Below are 7,249 nucleotides of genomic sequence, written 5' to 3'. Positions count from 1 at the left end.
AGGCATTTCAAAGATGACTCCTGGTTTTGCCTGAGCAACTAGGTAGATGGTGGTGTAAGATACGGGAATATTTGGAGAGAAGATTTTGGAAGACAGATGCTGAGTTTAAATTTGAACATGTTAATTCTGCATTTGGATGCCAAAATTGTTTCAGCACCACTTATCAAAAGATTGTCCTTCCTCTACTGCATCTTTCTAGGAAATCAGTTGACCATATTTCTATGGGTCTATTTCTGGCCTTTCTATTCTTCTATAAATACAGAAGTCTGGAGGTCTGGGGTGTCATTTAGGATAAAATTCAGGTTTAGTGTAGTTTCATTGGTCTATGAGTCTATCATTTTGCTAACAATGCACTGTCTTAATGAGTGTAGCTTTATAGTAAATCTTGAAGTGGGGTGATGTGGATCCTTCAACTTCATTATTTTTCTATCAAAAGTGTTTTGCTGGGGGAAGGAAAGGAGCAGGGAAGGGTTGAAAACTAACTGTTGGGCACTAAGCTCAGCGCCTGGATGATGGGATCATTGATACCCCAAACCTCAGCATCATGCAGGTAACAGACTGGTACATGTACCCCCTGAATCTAAAAGAAAAGTTGAAAAAGAGAGAAAAATGTTTTGCCCTTCCACATGAATTTGACAATTGGCTTGCTAATATCTATGAAGAAACTTACTAGAAGCATTGATTTGATAAATCAAATTGCAGAAAATTGATATCTTAATAATATTGAGTCTTCTAACCCATGAACGTGGTATATTTTTCCATTTACTCAGACATTTTAAATTTCTTTATAAGGGGTTTATAGTCTTCTGAATACAGATCATGCATTTATTTTGTTATATGTATCCCTAAGCACTTCATTTGTTTTTGCTGGACTTTTTGATTTTGAGATGCCTGTGTACGTCTATGTGCAGATGTGGGAAAATAAATACAGAAGCCTAGAGGTCTGGGATGTCATTTAGGATAAAATTCAGGTTTAGTGTAGTCACATTTCTCAGAACGTGTCAGATTTTTCAAGGACAAAAAACAGAGAAGAAAACAGTCCTGAGGACTAAGTCACCTTAATCACCAAATCACCAACAAACGGTTAATTATGGAACTTGATATTCTAAGTTTAAGAAATGAGTCAAGGAAGACCCAAGAACCCCCATAATGAGATGGCACCAAAGAGTATGTGTCTAGATCCTGACTCTGGGAACATGCTAAGTCTCTGTTCTCATATTTGTAAAACAGGTATAGTAATAGTGCCCATCTCATAGGGTTGTTGGAAGATTAAGTAAGACAATCACATGGAGGACTTGGAACAATGCTTGGCATATAGTGAGCACTCAACATCTGTCAGTCATTCTTACCAGTTGTATAAATTACTTTCTGGGAGCTTACTGTGGGAAGGTCTTGGAAAAAATGTCATGATTTTTAAGATTCCTGGTATTTTCTGGTAATGACTGTTGATTTTCACATGAAAAACTGGGATTCACTACTAAAATAATTTTTCTCACATGAGATATGCCCAGGCCTGGGTACAAAGATAAACTGCATATAATACAAAATTTGTTGTTTGGTGCAGTGGCTCATGCCTTTAATCCAAGCACTTTGGGAGGCCAAGGCAGGAGGCTCACTGGAGCCCAGGAATTTGACACAAGCCTGGGCAACATGGTGAGACTTATGTCTACAAAAATAAAATAAAAACAAAAAATTAGCCACACATAGTGCCGCATGCCTGTAGTCCCAGCTACTTGGGAGGCTGAGGCAGGAGGACTGCTTAAGCCCAGGAGGTCGAGGCTGCGGTGAGCCATGGTCACACCACTGCATTCCAGCCTGGGCCACAGAGTGAGACCCTGCTGCAAACTAAATAAATCAATTGTAGCATCTGGAATTCTCTGCTAAAAGCTCTTCCTTTAGAAACCATGCTGGCTTGCATTTTTAAAAAAATTAATACATAATTATTGTATATATATAGATGGAATACATGTGATATTTTGATACATCCATTTAATGAGTAACAATAAATCAGAGTATTTAGGATATTCATCACTTCATTCAATCATTATTTCTTTGTGTCAGGAATATTTCAAATCTTCTAGATATTTTGAAATACATAATAAATTGTTGTTAACTGTAGTCAACTTACCATACTATCAAACACCAGCACTTATTTCTTCTAACTGTATGTTATTTATTTGTTTTGAAACAGGGTCTCTGTCACCCAGGCTGGAGAGCAGTGGAGTGCAGTGGTGCCATCTCAGCCCACTGCAACCTCCACCTTCGAGTAGCTGGGACTATAGGTGCACACCACCACACCTTTTAAAAAATTGTGTTAATTAAATTAATTAAATCATGCTAATTAAATACATATTTGAATTAATTACATAATAATTTAATTAAATACATAAATTAATTAGGTTATGTTAATTAAATACAAAAATTTGGTTAATTTTTGTATTTTTTGATAGAGATGAGGTTTCACCATGTTGGCCAGACTGGTCTCAGACTCCTAGGTTCAAGCCATCCACCTGCCTCAGTCTCCCAAAGTGTTGGGATTATAGGCATGAGCCACTGCGCCTGTCCCTAACTGTATGTTTATACCCATTAATCAACCTCTCTCTTTATCTCCTACACCCCCTGCTTGCTATTTTTTATATGTGTTTCAAACATCTCCCAAACGAAGTATGAGAAACGTGATTAGGTATTACTATGGACTCGGAATTCATATTTTTCCTCCCTATCCCTCCTCTTTCCCCAATGATTGCCTAGCTTTGCTCACAGATTTTATCCCCATGGTTTAGTCTGTCTCCAGCTCTGCATGAGACCAGAGTCCTTCAAAATAATCTCACTTTAGGGAAAGGACAGAAATTGGACAATGATAACTCGATGGTCTGGACATTGTTTGGCACTTTGATAGGGAAAAGGGGAGAATTGAAACTCTTTACTAACGTTGTTGTTTCTCCAATTTCATTCTCACTGTGTTTATAAAAGCCAAAGAAATGTCTTGCTCAGAAAGGGGACCACTCTCTAATATTGGCAGGTACCAGGATAGAGGCCCACAGTTAACTGTGCTTGTGAGATAGTAACAGGAAGTATAGATTCTCTAATCAGGCAAAAGTGCCTGTACTCCTCCGAGATCTCTTGCAATATATTGCCAGGAAAAAGCCAATCGGTCTGAGACTCAGTGCCAAGGCTTCTGCTACCATTCCTCCCAGAAATTCTTGGATGACTTTGTCTTCACAAGTTTCCATAGTTCTTGATGGAAGTTGTGTTACACTACATAAAGTGTGTCTTGCAAGTATTGTTAAATGACCATCTAGATAAATCAGTAGACACTGATATTCCTCACAGAATTAGACAAAACTTTAAAATTCATATGGAACCAAAAAAGTGCCCATACAGCCAAAACAATCCTAAGCAAAAAGAACTTAGCTGGAGGCATCAGGCTACCCGACTTCAAACTATACTACAAGGCTACAGTAACCAAAACAGCATGATACTGGTACAAAAACAGACACATAGACCAATGGAACAGATAGAGATCTCAGAAATAAGACCACATATCTGATCTTCGACAAACCTGACAAAAACAAGCAACAGAGAGAGGATTCCCTATTAAATAAATGGTGCTGGGAAAACTGGCTTGCCATATGCAGAAAATTGAAACTGGACCCTTTCCTTACACCTTATACAAAAATTAATTCAAGATGGATTAAAGACTTAAATGTAAAACCCAAAACCATAAAAATCCTAGAAGAAAACCTAGGCAATATTATTCAGGACATAGGCATGGGCAAAGACTTCATGACTAAAACCCCAAAAGCAATTGCAACAAAAGCAACAATTCACAAATGGAATCTAATTAAAGAACCTCTGCACAACAAAAGAAACTATCATCAGAGTGAGCAGACAACCTCCAGAATGGGAGAAAATTTTTGCAATCTATCCATTTGACAAAGGTCTAATATCCAGAATCTACAAGAAACTTAAACAAATGTACAAGAAAAAAAAAACTATCAAAAACTGGGCAAAAGGCAGGTGAAGAGACACTTCTCAACAGAAGATATTTATGTGGCCAACAAACATATTTTTAAAAAGCTCAACATCACTGATCATTAGAGAAATGCAAATCAAAACCAAAATGAGATACTAGCTACACCAGTTAGAATGGTGATGATTAAAAAGTCAAGAAACAACACATGCAGGAAAGGTTGTGGAGAAATAGGAATGCTTTTACTCTATTGGTGGGAATGTTAATTAGTTCAACCATTGTGGAAGACAGTGTGGTGATTCCTCAAAGATCTAGAACCAGAAATAGCATTTGACCCAGCAATCCCAATACTGGGTATACACCTAAAGAAATATAAAGAATTCTATTATAAAGACACGTGCATGTATATGTTCATTGCAGCACTATTCACAATAGCAAAGACATGGAATCAACTCAAATGCCCATCAGTGATAGACTGGATAAAGAAAATGTGGTAAATGTATACCATGGAATACTATGGAGCCATAAAAAGGAATGAGATCATGTCCTCATGTCTTTTACAGGGACATGGATGGAACTGGAAGCCATTATCCTCAGCAAACTAACACAGGAACAGAAAACCAAATGCCACATGTTCTCACTTATAAGTGGGAGTTGAACAATGAGAACACATGGACACAGGGAGGGGAACAACACATACCAGGGCCTGGTAGAGAATAGGAAGGAAGGGAGAGCATCAGGATAAACAGCTAACGTATGCGGGGCTTAATACCTAGGTGATAGGTTGATAGGTGCAGCAAACTACCATGGCACACGTTTTACCTATGTAACAATCCTGCATGTCCTTCATATGTATCCCAGAACTTTAAATAAAATACAATAAAAAGATAAATTGGTAGAAGAAATGTCTCAGGTCTTTTTGCACATATTCCTCTTGGTTTATCAGACTGTAACGCTATAGTTAATGTTGGACAGAATAATGAGAAGCTTCTGAAGCATCATACTTTGTCCTGTGGTCGGCCAGGGTATGGCAGAGATTGATTTGATTTTAAAATCTTTTGAAAACCTGGGAACTGCAAATGTTAAAAGCAACACTGTGACTATTACCTTTGAATAATTAAATTGGATCTCTCTAATTCAACTTCATTATACACTTCTTAGATTTAGCCTTTTGAGTGCTATATTTACATTTGTACATATTAATATTTGAAATCAATAATTTAAAAAAGGGACAATAACACAAATTAATAGAGGACAACTATCTCATGCTTTATAAAATGGACATAAACCTGGTAACAGATTAAATATTTGTAAGAGTAAATTCTAATTTTCATTTATTCAATAAAGACAGAGATGCCTCCAGAGCCCCAGTTTGACATATCTGTAACACAGCTTCTGTTCTGTCTTGTGGGATGCTAGAGGATTTCTGGGGACTGCCAGCTCTGTCTACCTGTGCCAGCATTCCTAGCATTGCAAAGATGCTGATCACCTGCATCTAGGAATCACTGATCCAGATGGAAATCATTTATATTTGAGGCTCTGGGTTGTTTACAACAAATCAATTAAAGCTTATTTTAGTTTTCTAAGTTCAAATTCTGTAAAGTGAATTAGACAAGTTGATATATTTTTAGCCTAAGTTCTTTCATAGAAACTGGAAAAGGCCATATAAATAGTCTAGAACTAATGCAATTTATTTTTGGGAGAAGGGTCAGAGGAAAAATATTTTTTATTTTTTAATTATTTTATTTTATTTTTTTGAGACTGAGTTTTGATCTTGCCGCCCAGGCTGGAGTGCAATGGCACAATCGTGGCTCACTGCAACCTCTGCCTCCCGGGTTCAAGCGATTTTCCTGCCTCAGCCTCCTGAGTAGCTGGGATTATAGGCGCCCGCCACCACGCCCAGCTAATTATTGTACTTTTAGTAGAGACGGGGTTTCAACATGTTGGCCATGCTGGTCTTGAACTCTTGATCTCAGGTGATCCACCCGCCTTGGCCTCCCAAAGTGCTGGGATTACCATGCCCAGCCATGAGCCACCATGCCCAGCCATGATTTTTTTTTTTTTTATTAATCCTGCTTTGAATCACTGTCATATCAATCTAGCAAGGAAAATATTTCTTTCTTTTTCTGTTGAGACAGAGTCTCTCTCTGTCACCCTGACTGAAGGGCAGTGGCATGATGTAGGCTTACTGCAACGTCTGCCTCCGGGTTCACATGATTCTCCCACCTTAGCTGGGAGTACAGGTGTGTGCCACCACGCCCAGCTGATTTTTGCATTTTTTTTCTAGAGGCGAGGTTTCACCATGTTGGCCAGGCTGGTCTCAAACCCCTGAGTTCAAGTGATCTGGCTGCCTTGACCTCCCAAAGTGCTGGGATTACAGGCGTGAACCACCCACCTGACCGCAAGGAAGATATTTCTAACCACATTTTACAAAGGCGGAAATTCAGAGAAGTTAAATTCTTTTCTCAAGCGCACAGAGCTAGTGTCAATCACAATAACTTTTCAAATTCAGGGCTATGTTATATCAGACCTAAGGTTTTTCCTTTATATCACTTATATCACATATTCTATTATAACCTTATAAAGCTGCATTTATTGACTCATTGATAATGCAGATCGCATTTCCTTCCCTATAGCAATACGATAAAATTCTGTTACTTCAATCACTTCTATGCTATTTCTTTCGTGTCAATAGACCCATCTATGAGGCACCTGGCCAGGTAGGGGTGGAGTATTATGAGTTTTTATTGGTTTGTGACTTGGCTTAATTATCACTGGATTCTTACAGAAAGACTATGATGAAATAGACTCATTCCTTTTAGGTGAGATAAGCACAAGGTGAAACTGAACTCTGTTTTAAATGCCATACTAGAACGTACTATTTATTTTAGGTGATAAGTAAAACGTTACTAAAAGAAAAACACAGAAGATGGCCAGGACCAATTGTGATATGCCTCTCAAGGGCTTGGACAGCTCTATTTTCTTTGGAGCCATGACTCATACATTATCTTCACTTAGTCCCTGTATTGTATTTCATCCAATGCTGACAGTTTCTCTTTTTGCCATTTACCTGTGCTTTCTTCCTTCAGGTCTCTAACTTGATACATGGTGCCATTTCATATTTAAGCCTTCCTCTTTAAACTCCCAAAAAGGCAATATGCTTTTCTCCTTTGATTTTCCTCCTTAATTTTTGTTTTCCAAGATAATGGGCTTTCTTTTTTTTTTTTTTTTTTGAGATGGAGTCTTGCTCTGTCACCCAGGCTGGAGTGCAGTGGC

This window comes from Colobus angolensis, unplaced genomic scaffold (genome assembly GCF_000951035.1).
Source record: "Colobus angolensis palliatus isolate OR3802 unplaced genomic scaffold, Cang.pa_1.0 Scaffold5, whole genome shotgun sequence".
NCBI classification, from domain to species: domain Eukaryota; kingdom Metazoa; phylum Chordata; class Mammalia; order Primates; family Cercopithecidae; genus Colobus; species Colobus angolensis.
The sequence above is the reverse complement of the archived record's forward strand: the minus strand, read 5'-3'. Positions refer to the sequence as shown.